Below are 12,877 nucleotides of genomic sequence, written 5' to 3'. Positions count from 1 at the left end.
CTGAGGTAACCTTTTTCGCTGTCCACTACACCTCCAATTTTGGTATCATCTGCAAACTTACTAACTGTACCTCTTATGCTCGCATCCAAATCATTTATGTAAATGACAAAAATTAGAGGACCCAGCACTGATCCTTGTGGCACTCCACTGGTCACAGGCCTCCAGTCTGAAAAACAATCCTCCACCACCACCCTCTGTCTTCTACCTTTGAGCCAGTTCTGTATCCAAATGGCTAGTTCTCCCTGTATTCCGTGAGATATAACCTTGCTAATTATTCTGAAATTTTTATTTCTTTATCTTTCTGATTACTGTGACTTTGTACTTTTGAATTTCTGCAATGCTGGATTTTTCTAATTTTGTTTTCCTAAGAGTTTGTACTCAAGAATCTTTTCCCAGATATCTTTGTGTCTAAGATGGTACAGTAAGAGGCAATTTGTAAACTGTGCACTGTAGTCATGTGAGTACTTGTGTCAATAAAGCTAATTCAATTCAATTCATCTACTTCCCAGAGTCAAACTTATAACATCATAGAAGCATCAACAAGAATTGAGATCTAAAGATTGAAAACACCAACCCTCTCAGGTTACCGGAGTTGCCGGCAAGACCAGAATTAATTGCCCTCAGGAAGCTGGTTTGTCTGTACTGCCACAATCCATACATACCTCAGTATTCTGCGCAAGACTCAATTCAACTAAGTGTCTTCACTGGGCAGTTAAACCTTAAACAATATTGTTACGGTGTTTGGAGTCATGTGTAGGCCAGACTGAGTAAGGATAGAAGATATCTTTCTGTAAAGGACACGAGTGAATCATTTGATTTTTTATATAAATCCAACATTTTGATTCTGACTGAGACCAGCTTTTCAATTACATTTTCTCCTGCTCTCATCGGGACAACGCTGGTTCTCACCTTGAGTTGGCATTCTTGCAAATTGTCCTGATGAGCACATGATGAAAAGCTGCAATAAAATGGGATGTCTACAGAAAGGCTCTAGACAACCAGAACACTAATTTTAATTGCAGTCTGACTTGAACGCAACAGGATGTTAGCACTGCCATTTAGACACTACCTCCCCATCCACCTTCCCCCCCCTACCCCCACCACACACACACATGAGAAATAGGCAATAAAAACAGTGGCCTCCATCCTGAAAAAGCAGACCAACTGCAAGGACAGTGTGAAGGTGACTGGTGCTGCATTTAAATCAAAGGTGCCACAAAAGCTGGGTGGCACAGTAGCACTGTGGTTAGCACTGCTGTCTCACAGCACCAGGGACCCAGGTTCAATTCCTGCCTCAGGCAACTGTCTGTGTGGAGTTTTCACATTCTTCCCCGTGTCTGCGTGGGTTTCCTCCGGGTGCTCCGGTTTCCTCCCACAGTCCAAAGATCCAAAAATGTGCAGGTTAGGTGAATTAGCCATACTAAATTGCCCATAGGGTTAGGTGAAGGGGTAAACGTAAGGGAATGGGTCTGGGTGGGTTGCTCTTCGGAGGGTCGGTGTGGACTTGTTGGGCCTATTTCCACACTGGAAATCAAAAAAAAGGCTGAAATAGTGCAAACTTGAATAAGTCACATCATGACTCAAAGTTTTCACATTGTTTTTCTCTCTCTCTCTCTCTCTTTCTACAGAAACTACTGAATTTCTCCAGCACTTGCAGCTTTACTTTAGGCTCTCCAGCATCTGTAATGTTTTAATTAATTCTCCTTTCAACCCTGGGCACAGAGCAAAGAAACAAATTTGTTCTGAGTCTGGATTCCTCAATGCAATAGCTCACATTGCTTCCTGGTGTTGTCAACAGAAACGGCAGCAGTATCAGTCGTTACTAAAATATGAAGCAGTTCCAAATCTGCTCCAATAAACAAAGTTCCAGCCAATTTATTCCCACTGTACATAGTTCTCCATCCAAACACCACATTAATATAAAATCCAGATTCTAAGACTTAGTTATTTATTTAAGTATCAATTCCATATAGAATCCAGAAATAGCACAGACTCCCAGTCAGGGGAGTAGATTTTGAATTATTTTTGTTGAAAATAATTTGCTGCATGAATGGGAGGGAAAAAGAGTTCTGTTGGTTGATCATTTTTAAATGTGTTCTGTTAACAACCCCTACTCCAAACATAATGTTCTCCCTTGGTGCTGCGATTTTTCTAAGGGGTTTGACTGTGAGACTACAGAACTCCTCAGTCCAGGTGAATTTTGTACCATTTCCTGCTTCAAAAGGATTTTTATTTAAAAAGCAGAGCCTGCTTCACTGAGTCAGACTTCCTGACTGTATTGCGAGAAAAGGCAGCATCCACTTGAGAACGGTGCATGATCTTACCAAATCATAGGCTGCTATCTCATTAGAGAGAGACAACTGGTGGTAGTTTAACTTGAGGGTCATCATTAAATCCCTACAATGTGGAAACAGGCCCTTCGGTCCAACAAGACCAGTCTAACTCTCTGAAGAGTATCCCACCCAGACCCATTCCCCTACCCTATTACTGTACATTGACCCCTGACTAATGCACCTAACCTACATATCCCTGAACACCATGGGCAACTGAGCATGGCCAATTCACCTAACCTGCATATCTTTGGACTGTGGGAGGAAACCAGAGCACCCGGAGGAAACCCACGCAGAGACGGGGAGAATGTGCAAACTCCACACAGACAGTTACCCGAGGCTGGAATCAAACCTGGGTCCCTGGCGCTGTGAGGCAACAGAGCTAACCACTGAGCCACCACGGAGCCACTGTGCCACCCCTTCAGGTAAGGGGAGAGGCTGACCTTCACAGTAATTGTAACCTTGGGGGAGAAAGGGTGCAGATAGTACAGATTACGTGACCGGAATGTAAGAATGGCAGAACAATGGTGTGTCTAACTGTCAGACTGGAAAGAACTGACAGTCCCACTGGGGTGAGGGGAGGGGAGAGAGGACATGGTGACAGAAAATGTAACAAGTAAGGCTAAAAGAAGGGAAACAATGGGAGTGGGTTCACAATCTGAAGTTGTTAAACTCAAGGGAGGGAGGTGTGCTATCAGAAGTTGGCCTCGCTTGGATATGGCTGTTCCCAATAAGCTTTTGGTCAAGGGGGACTTCCAGGATATTGATGAAGGAACCGGGAACACAGAGGACGCTGCATCATTTTCTTGTTAGAGATAGTCAAGTCCTGTCTCACATTGCTGTTGGCTATCTAGCCAAGTCTGATTGCTATTCAAGTCTTGCTTCTATGCATGAGTCACTGAAAGCTAGTAAGCAGGTACTGCAAGTAAGCGAGAGAGCTACTGGAATGCTATCCTTTATTATGACAGCAACTGAACATAAAAAGAAAGTAGGTTATGTCTCAGTTCTACATGGCAATGGTGAGTCTATATCTTATACACTGCATGCAGTTTTGGTCTCCTTATGTAAGGAAGGATGTAAATGCTTTGGAGATGGCTCCAAGGTGGGTTACTAGATTGATACCTGGAGTGAGCAGGTGAGTAATGAGGAAATGTTGGACAGACTGGGCCTGTTTCCATTGGAGTTTCGAAGAGTGAGGTGTGAATTGATTGAACTGTATAAGAATCTGATTTGGAGATGCCGGTGTTGGACTGGGATGTACAAAGTTAAAAATCACACAACATCAGGTTATAGTCCAACAGGGTTAATTGGAAGCACTAGCTTTCGGAGTGCCATCTGGTGGTGGACACAACCACCTGATGTGTGATTTTTAACTTTATAAGAATCTGAACTATTTTTGAACTATGGCTTTTTTTTTCTCTCAGACGTTTGGTGTGACCTTGCAACTTTCTGCCTCAGAATGACGTGGGATCATTGCATACTTTTAAGACGGAGGTGGTTGGATTCTTATTAGGTAAGAAAACACAAGCACATCAGCCATGATGGCATTGAACGGCAGAGCAGATTGGAGGGGCCGAATGGCACACTTCAGTTCCTATCACAGACGTTTGAGTAGTTAAACATTGAGGGATGCCCCATTGGCATAAGAATCTGCTCACTGTCATAAAACAGGCATTCGAGCTGGAGGGAAGGTCATTGACGGAGCAACTCATGATGGTTGGGCCTCAGACACTATCCTGAGGAACTCCTGCAGAGATATCCTGGAGCTGAAATGATTGACCTCCAACAACCACGACCATTTTCCCATTTGCTATGGAGGTGTTTCACTCTGGTGCGGGATTTCTTTTTAAAAATGAAGCTCTGTTGCCAGACATTTTCCTGCTCCCACAGCCAGGTTAGTGCCTGAGGAGCACTTAACGTGGCTTCCCCAAAAGGTGAGGTGAATAAGGGCACTCCCACCCCTAGCTGTGGCGGGGAAGACACCACCTGTAATTTGCTGTTTTGTTCCAGCACGCAGATCAGATTTCAATTTATTCTCATTTTTATGGGGCTGCCCAGCCCTTCAATGCTCCACAAAAACCATAAATCTCATCATGAAACAAAGAGCTCTCAGAATCTTTGGCACACTGCATTGGACGTTTGCCTTCCCTCAGGGGCCTAGATTTGAAACCGGGCGGGGGAAGGAAATTAAAAGGTGTGTCTCTATAGCAGCTGTCTCAGTCAGACAGAGGTGATTTATTTTGGGATTTCTTTTCCAAAATCTCATCAGGCTGCCTCAGGGCTCAGCGTTAACCACAACAATTGTCGTCACCTGACAAGAATAAAAAAGGCATCGACATATTCTCTTCCAAACTTGTGCAATCCCGTGCTTCAGAGAAGCTGGGGAGGAACAGCAGCTTTGTTAAACACATCACATGGGGAGACCCTGGCAACTCCTGATCCCTGATGCCTCAGTGGAGGAAGTTGGCCGATTTCCCAAAAATGAATAGCAGCTCTGCGAGGAATGAAGAGAAGTTACCGGACCCAAAAGATTAGCTCTGATTTCCCTCCATAGAAGCTGCCAGACCTGCTGAGATTTTCCCAGCCATTTCTGTTGCTGTTTGCAAGGGGCACTGCTGATGACTGGAGTGAGTGGCCTGAAGCATCGTCCTCCTGTGCCATTGTGAAAATGGTCAATCGCAGCCGAGGAGATTGGATTAGATTAGATTACCTACAGTACGGAAACAGGCCATTTGGCCCAACAAGTCCAAACCAACCCTCCGAAGAGTAACCCACCCAGACCCATTCCCCTACTGTATGTTTACCCTGACTAGTGCACCTAACACTATGGGCAATTTAGCATGATCAATCCACACTAACCTCCACATCTTTGGATTGTGGGAGAAAACCAGAGCACCCAGAGGAAACCCATGCAGACACGGGGAGAACGTGCAAACTCCATACAGACAATCACCCAAATTGGGAATCAAACCCAGGTCCCTGGCGCTGTGAGGTAGCAGTACTAGCCACCGTGTCGCCCTACATTAGAGAGGCCAAGTGTGAAGGTCAAACATTGATTACAGATACAAGTTCTGGGAGGGCACAGGGCTGCTATTGAGGAATGAGACAGCTGTTACGGGGGCAATAAGGTGTTGCCTTGATTGTGAGGGCTGGAGAAGGTTTGCTGTACAGTCAGAGAGTTGTGGCCATTCTTCCACTGCAATATCCCCCACCCACCATGTACTGACAGAGATGGGTGTAATGCATGTTGCTTGGGTCCTAAGCATTGAAGAAATCAACTCCTGATGCACTGAACATGAATTTGTACCAATTAGCCCAGTCTCAACAGGCCCACAAGGCCACACTGTTTCCACACAAAGATAGTCCAGGAAACACGATGTACACCGAGTATACGTCTAAACCTTGGACAAATAAGAACATAACAAGGTGGCTGCGGCATCTTCCTCATCATTTCACAAATGTCCAGTGCCTCATCTTCAACTGTCTCTGATAGCACTTTGCCCTCTGTCTCAGTTTTGTTAACTTGCAGAGAGGGACAAGTGTCCATCGGTAAGTACACTCCATGCAGCTCCATGGCACAGTTGTTAATGAAGGAGAAAGTGAGGACTGCAGATGCTGGAGATCAGAGTTGACAGTGTGGTGCAGGAAAAGGACAGCAGGTCAAGCAGCATCCGAGCAGCAGGAGAATCGGGCATAAGCCCTTCATCAGGAATGAGGGCTCACTCCTGATGAAGAGCTTATGCCCAAAAAGTTGATTCTCCTGCTCTTCAGATGCTGCTTGACCCGCTGTGCTTTTCCAACACCACATTCTCGACACAGTCGTTAATGAGGACCCACACTAAAGACAGAACATTCATCTCTGTAGTCCATGCACTTGCCTTGAAGATGAGGCATCAGGTATACTTAATTCGAATGGGGAATCAGTCCCTATTTAAATGTTTAAGCCATGATTCAATCATCCTGAGGGAAGCCAACAATAGATAGTCATTTGCTATGACACAACTTGCTGAAAAAAAAATTTTGTTGAAGCTTTCGATCCTTCACTCATCAGGGCAAATTTACAAGTAAAATACCAATGAAAAGCGAACAATTTTTTCATTCTACATAAATGTATTAAACGGTTGGTGGGTGGACTATGATTGGCAGAGACATTGCCATGGACAATGCACCATTTGATAGTGTCTCATAGAATCCCTACAGAGTGGAAGCAGGCCATTCGACCCATCAAGTCTGCGCAGGCCCTCTGAAGGGCATCTCACCCTGACCCAACCCCCTACCCATAAACCTGTATTTCCCATGGCCAATCCACCTACACATGCCTAAACACAATCACAAAATGTAGCATGGCCAATCCATCTAACCTGCACATCTTTGGACTGTGGGAGGCAACTGGAGCACCCGGAGGAAATCCACGCAGACGGGGGGAGAATGTGCAAACACCGCACAGTAGCCAAGTGTGGGTCCCTGGCGCTGTGAGGCAGCTGTGAAAATCACTGAGCCATCATGCTGCCCCATGACTGGCAACTAACTGCCAAGCTTTGTTTAAATTTAAACCAGACAGTTTGACCAGAGTCCAATCCTTTGAAAATGTGGTACCCAAAATTAGATGCAGTGCTTCAATTGGAATTGAATTGGTGTCTTATAAGAATGTAACATGTCTTTCTTGCCCCTGAAATCTGTGCCCTTGGAAATAAAGCCATGAATGCGGCATCTTTTCTCAATTGCTCTCTCAGCTTGTCCTGTTACCTTCAGTTACCGATGCACACATCCGTCTAAGTCTCTCCACTCTCTTTAGAACTGTACACTCACTCTACCTTATCTCCCAACATTCTTCCTACCAAAATGAATCCTGTCTCACTTAGAGTCATAGACATGTACAGCATGGAAACAGACCCTTCGGTCCAACTCGTCCAAGCCGACCAGATTTCCTAACCTAGTCTAGTCCCATCTGCCAGCACTTGGCCCATATCCTTTTAAACCATTCCTATTCATATACCCATCCAGATGCCTTTTAAATGCTGTAATTGTACCAGTTTCCCCGACTTCCTCGAGCAGCTCATTCCATAAACACACCACCCTCTGCATGAAAGAGTTGCCCCTTAGGTCCCTTTTATATCTTTCCCCTCTCACTCTAAACCTATGTCCTCTAGTTTTGGAATCCTCCACCCTAGGGAAAAGACTTTGCCTATTTACCCTATCCATGCCCCTCATGATTTTATAAATCTTTATACGGTCACCCCTCAGCCTCTGACGCTCCAGGAAAACGGCCCCAGCCTGTTCAGCCTCTCCCTATAGCTCAAATTCTCCAACCTCGGCAACATCCTTGTAAATCCTTTCTGAACCCTTTCAAGTTTAACAGCATCCTTCCAATAGAAGGGAGAGCAGAATTGCACTTGGCTGCGTTGAACTTGCAGAACGTCACTGCCATCAGCAGTAACTTTGTGAACAGCATTTGACTGAACGTTAGGAATGGTTAAATCTGTGGTCAGTGATCAGTCTGGGCTTTGGCAGTGGATGAGGGAGCCAGCACAGGGCAAGCAGATGATTCAAAAAAAAGAAAAGACAAACATCCTTTGAAGCAACAGGAAGGGGAACACCAGAGACAGGACTTGCCCCTTTTTTTGTCCCACATGAATAAAATGAGAAACAGCCGGGAAGGAAGTGGCGGCAGAAGGTAGTGATTAGCCCTCAAATGCTGCAAAGAAATGGCCAGAGTTAGTTTGAGAATAGGAGAAAATGCAGGAGTCAGGAACAGACACATTGGAACTGTATCTCTGGATTTGCCCGATCATTCAGAGAGACCGAGTTGCTTTTCCATTGCCGCCTGGAGTTACAAATAGTGACGGCAGAGGTTCCGATTTCTATCCATCAGATGTGTGATGTGGAGTCTCTGCAGCTGTTGCCATCTGATGGGTTTTGGAAGGATTCAAAAGTTGAGGGCTTTGTATTCAAAGTAAATAAATAGGGGCGGCACAGTGGCTCAGTGGTTAGCACTGTTGCCTCACAGCGCCAGGGACCTGGGTTTGATCCCAGCCTCGGGCGACTGTTTGTGCAGAGTTTGCATATTCTGCCCATGTCTGTGTGGGTGTGCTCCAGTTTCCTCCCACAATCCAAAGATGTGCAGGTCAGGTGAATTGGTCTTGCTAAATTGCCTGTAGTGTGTTAGGTGCATTAGTCAGGGGTAAATATAGGGGAAGGGAATGGGCCGGGGTGGGTTGCTCTTTGGAGTGTTGATGTGGACATCACAAGGCATGGTTTCCTATATTGCTGGACTTTTCATAACAAGAACCTCACGGATCGGTCTAAAAACAGAAAATGATGGAAAAACTCAGCAGGTCAGGCTGCATCTGCGGAGAGGGAAGCAGAGTTAACTTTTCAGGTCAGTGACACTTCCTCAGTACTTGGAAAAAGTTAAAGATGTGACCAGTTTCAAGCAAGTCCAGGAACATCGGGGGGGCGAGAGGTGCGCAGAGAAAACACACAAAAAGGAGGAAGATAAATGATCTATTGGGTAGAACTCACAGGAGATCAGGTGACACAATGACAGAAAGCAAAAAGAGATGTTAATAGGAGAATTAAAGAAGGAAAACATGGATTGGGAGCTGGTTAATGGAAAAACCAAGACAAAAGTTGCAACTCAAATAATGGGGAGTGGTTAAAGTCTGAAATAGTTAAATTCAGCGTTGAGCTCAGTTGGCTGAAAAGTGACAATGTGAAAGGTGAGCTGCTGTTCCTTTACCTTGGATCTAGGTATGAGGCTGAGATTAGAGAGTGGAAATGGGACAAGGCATTAATAACACAAGCTACTGGAAGCTCGGGGTGGGGGGGGTGCTAAAACCTAAACCCAAGCACATTTGATTTCCCCAAGGCCAAGGGGGATTGCATTTTGAGCAGTTAACAGATTACATTAAATTGAGACAAGTGCACGTAATCACTGCTTCACCACAAACAGGGTATCACACAGCAACCACTCACTGTTCCATTGCCGAAAACACACACATCCGAGGACACAAGTACCACAATGCCCCCTCCCATTCCTCTTATCGCATGGAATCTCTCCACATTAACACAAGTTGCAAATGCTTCCCTTTTACCTCTTTATTTCTCACTGTCCAAGGCCCCAGACACTCCTAGCAACTGAAACAGCCATTTATTTGTACTTCACTGTAATTAGTATCAGGCGTTTACTGGTCACGATGTAGTCAGCTACAATGGGGAGACCACCAAATGAAGACTGGGATTGGAGAAGACCTCTGCTCAATCCACACCCAGTGTCGCAGACTTCCAGAGGCTTGTTGCTAAGTTCTCCACCATGCCTTCACTCTGACCTTGCCATCTTCAAACTCTTGCATTGCTCCAGAGATGCTCCAGGAGCAATCCATCATCTTTCAATAAGAAAGATTACTGCCGTCTGGCAATTTCAGACCTTAACCTCTACAGCTAAAGTTGTTTGCTTTTTGGGCAACTAATGACCCAAAATTGTTAAGTTTCTCCATTTTGCACCTTCTTGAGATCAATGCCCATCTTCTGCAATCCCTTTAGCCCCAAGGACTATATCTAACTCCTTCATAAGATCCTCAAGCCTGCTCCACCATTCGATAAGATCACAGCTGATCTGATTGTAACCTCAACACTTTTACTCCTCACAACCTTCAACACCTATGTTAGTCAAGACCTCAAAGAGCTACAAAAGCAAAAATTGCTCTCAGCAGGTCTGGCAGTATTTGAGGAGAGAAATCTGAGTTAACATTTTGGGTCTGGTAACCTCTCCTCAGAACTGAGGATGTATAGATCTACATAATATTAAATATTCAAGGGCCCTGCCTCCACTGCTCTCTGGGGAAGAGAGTTCCACAGATACTCAACATTCAGAAAACTTTTCTCTTCACCTCTGCCTTCAATGGAAGAGTCTTATTTTTCCATTGCATCACCATACTCCCATCTCTCCCGCAAGTGGAAATATCCTTTCAATGTCCAATTTGTCAATTACTCTCAGGATCTTGTATGTTACACTTATCAAAATAATGGGAGGTATATAAACTGACATTTAATATCTCATGATGGGATAGGAGGTACAAACACTTCCTTTCTGTCTGTGCAATACAAACAGAAGTTCATCTACGTTCTCTCTGTAGAAAGAAAGTACATGGTTTAACTAAAAATCTGGAGCAGCCATGCTAAATATTTGCACTCTCACCTGTTATGGTGTACTGATATCCATTACCTCTTCCACACAGCTACTGCTAACATTAAGTTAGAATCATACAGTACAGCCCAGCATGTCTATACCGTCAAAAATATACTACTTCCCACACTAATCCCAGTTTCCTGCAAAAGATTCGAAGTTGAAGTTCTTCTTTGTCTGACACCAATTACTGGAGAATGGGGTGTTTATGCAAAGGCAGTTATTAAACAGAACATAGAACAGTACAGGCCCTTCGGACGTTGATGTTGTGACAACCTTTTATACTATTCTAAGATCAAACTAACCGACATACTCTTCATTGTACTATCATCCATGTGCCTCTCCAAGAGTTACTTAAGTGTCCCCAATGTATCTGACTCTACTACCACCACTGGCATTGCATTCCACGCACCCAACACACTTTGAGTAAAGAACCTACCTCTGAGATCTCCCCAAAACTTCCTCAAATCATCTTAAAATTATGCCCCCTCATGATAGCCATTTCCACCCTGGGAAAAAGTCTCTGACTATTCACTCTATCTATGCCTCCCATCACCTTGTACATCTCTATCAAGTCACCTCTCATCCTTCTTCGCTCTAAAGTGAAAATCCTTCGTTCCCTCAACCTTTCTTCATAAGACCTGCCCTCCAGTCCAGGCAGCATCCTGGTAAACCTCATCTGCACTCTCTCTACAGCTACCAATGTTAATATGACAATCCGAAAAATAAAGCAGATCTTCGATCGCAAAAACGTGACTTAATTTTTGACGGAGTTTGGTTTGAGCCAAATGTAACAGATGCACGACAGTGGGAGAACTGAAACCTCCTGAAGTTGCAAAAAATTGGTTGTCACAGCAATTTACGTCCTGGACATTAAAACTAAAATCCAATCATGTAAATTCTTACCAGCTCAAAGTCGATTTTGAAACAGGCACACAGACTTGTTACGACCAGCTCGGTTTCTGAAATAAATGAAGGACTGCTCAGTAAATTTGATTTAAACATTTTAATATTAATAGAACATCAGAGGTTTGCAATTAAAAAACTAAAATAGATGGCACACTTGTGTAGGTTCCTTTCATCTAAAATTGAAGCTTTGCAAACTTTTATGTCAGCACTTAGTCTCTCCTCTAATTTTCTATTCCCAGACTCTGCAATAGAATGTCAAATGGCCTCAGATATCGTGTGCCATTTGCTTTTATCAATTCTTGTACAGTGATCTGCAGGAGCAGGGGTTACACTTCAGAAACATTCGACACACTGCATGCTTGAGCCACTGAGAAAACAGGTTTGAAAAGTGGAGGGCAAAAGGGCAAATGGATGCATTGCTGGGAAGAGCAGAAGTAGCCCAGTGTTCAGTGATGCAAACCATCAATCTGTATGTCTAGTGTTATAAAAGTCAGCAGGTACAGTACCTGTCACTGACAAAAAGTGTGGTGCTGGAAAAGCACAGCCTGTCAGGCAGCATCCCAGGAGCAGGAGAGTCGTGTTTCGAGGTTCAGCAATGCCTGATGAAGAGCTTGTGCTCGAAGCATCAACTCTCTTGCTCCTCGGATGCTGCCTGGGCTTTTCCAACACCATATGTTTTGACTCTGATCTCCAGCATCTGCAGTCCTCACTTCCTCCACAGAACCCATCACTGTCCCGACAGTACAAAAATAAGCCAGCAGGTTGCAAATTCACCAAAAGCCCTACGTCAAACTCCACACAGTAACAAGGGACTCAGAGACAGTGGGTTGCTGTGTCACCGCAGTCTTACCAGAACATAGAGGCTGCTCTCTCATTAGACAGAAGCAATTGATGGTATTTAACCTGAGGGTCACCAGACCTCAGGTGAGGGAACAGGTGAGTAGGAGAGTCCTTCATGGTAACCTCAAACTGGTGAGGGGAACTGAACCCACACTGCTCTGCAAACCAACCATCCAGCCAACTGAGCTAAACTGAACCTGCAACAGTGGGTATCTTTTTTTAAAAAACTGAAATTAAATGCAACTTTGTTCCCAGTGATGTATGTATATAATCTAACCCCAGCAAGGCCCACCTGATTCCGCAGCCACACTGGCACCACCCCCACCTTTTCCTCCACTACATTGATGACCGTATCGGCGCTACCTCGTGCTCCCACGAGGAGGGTGAACAGTTCATCCACTTTACTAACACCTTCCACTCCGACCTCAAATTTACCTGGACTGTCTCAGACTCCTCCCTCCCCTTCCGAGACCTCTCCATTTCTATCTCGGACGACCGACTCAACACGGACATTTACTATAAACCGACTGACTCCCACAGCTACCTAGATTACACCTCCTCCCACCCTGCCCCATGTAAAAACGCCATCCCATATTCCCAATTCCTTCGCCTC

The 12,877-nt window shown here is 44.7% G+C and overlaps 1 protein-coding gene across 1 annotated transcript in view; it reads right to left on the bottom strand.

The window, feature by feature from the left end:
• The window catches only part of LOC122559795 (tetraspanin-9-like), a 186,864-nt gene that overhangs the window by 139,646 nt on the left and 34,341 nt on the right, over positions 1-12,877 (bottom strand). The window contains exon 3 of the mRNA XM_043709851.1: positions 11,422-11,477. The gene's annotated coding sequence lies outside the window, so the exon portion shown is untranslated. The remainder of the gene's footprint in view (positions 1-11,421; positions 11,478-12,877) is intronic.

The sequence above is a fragment of the Chiloscyllium plagiosum genome, chromosome 19, assembly GCF_004010195.1.
Source record: "Chiloscyllium plagiosum isolate BGI_BamShark_2017 chromosome 19, ASM401019v2, whole genome shotgun sequence".
NCBI lineage: Eukaryota > Metazoa > Chordata > Chondrichthyes > Orectolobiformes > Hemiscylliidae > Chiloscyllium > Chiloscyllium plagiosum.
The sequence above is the reverse complement of the archived record's forward strand: the minus strand, read 5'-3'. Positions and strand labels throughout refer to the sequence as shown.